Source organism: Cebus imitator, unplaced genomic scaffold, assembly GCF_001604975.1.
Source record: "Cebus imitator isolate Cc_AM_T3 unplaced genomic scaffold, Cebus_imitator-1.0 Scaffold510, whole genome shotgun sequence".
NCBI classification, from domain to species: domain Eukaryota; kingdom Metazoa; phylum Chordata; class Mammalia; order Primates; family Cebidae; genus Cebus; species Cebus imitator.
This window is the reverse complement of record NW_016107825.1, coordinates 67991-69028: the sequence shown is the minus strand read 5'-3', so window position 1 is coordinate 69028 and position 1038 is coordinate 67991.

Genomic DNA, 1038 nt, shown 5'->3' with positions numbered 1-1038 from the left:
ATGGACCACTGATATCCCCGTGTCATGAAGGAAGAAAATGATTTGCCCAACTCTCTGCATCTGAGATACAAAAACAAAGCTGAAGAAAAAATGTTTTAAATGGGCATGATTTTGTTTTTCATTGACTATGGAATATGAGGGAGTCAAGGCTCTACAAAAGACCCAGCTTCTCACCTAATTAAAACCATTGTTTGATACTGGTTGTAGGATGGTCCAGAGGTTCATTAGCTCTTCTCTGGATTATGCATGAGAGTAAAGTTGGGGAGGACACTCTTCAGTGAGTCAAAGAGTAGGGAAAGAATAAAGAAACAGCATGCAGAAATCACATTATCAAAATGGAAGGCCAATTTTGGCCCATGATTCCTTCTGGAAAGCTAGAAAAATTTTATTTAAAAATCATTTAAAGTCATAGAAACAATCAATTCTATATTTTCATGCACCACTCTCTACAGGAATTCAGCCCAGGTTCAATCTCTCCATTATAGGAAACCCATCTTCTTCATCAGATGTGACAAGCAGTCTGTAATGAAGTGATACGGTTGGATGTTTTTCCCCTCCAAATCTCATTTTGAAATATAATCTCCAATGTTGGAGGTGGGGCCTCCATGGAGCTGTTTGAATCACTGGGGTGGATCCCTCATGAATGACTTGGTGCCATCCTTGTGATAACCAGTGAGTTGTCACTCGGAGTTCATGGCAGTCTGGTTGTTTAAAAGAGTGTGGCACCTCTCCCTACCCCCACTATCTTGCTCCTGTTCTGCCATGTGAGTTGCTGCTCCTGCTTTGCCTTCTGCCATGAGTCAAGTCTTCCTGAGGACTCACCAGAAGCCAAACAGATGCCAGCAGCATGCTTCCTGTAGAGCCTTTAATTAACTGAGAGCCAAATAAAGCTCTTTTCTTTAAAAATTACCCAAACTCAGGTATTTCTTTATAACAACACACAAACAGGGTAAACATGAAGTACAGAACTCTTGTCAGCATTGTGGTCAGTGCTCAGTCCTGGAATTGAAAGAAGGGCAAGGTTAAAATCTTGATTTC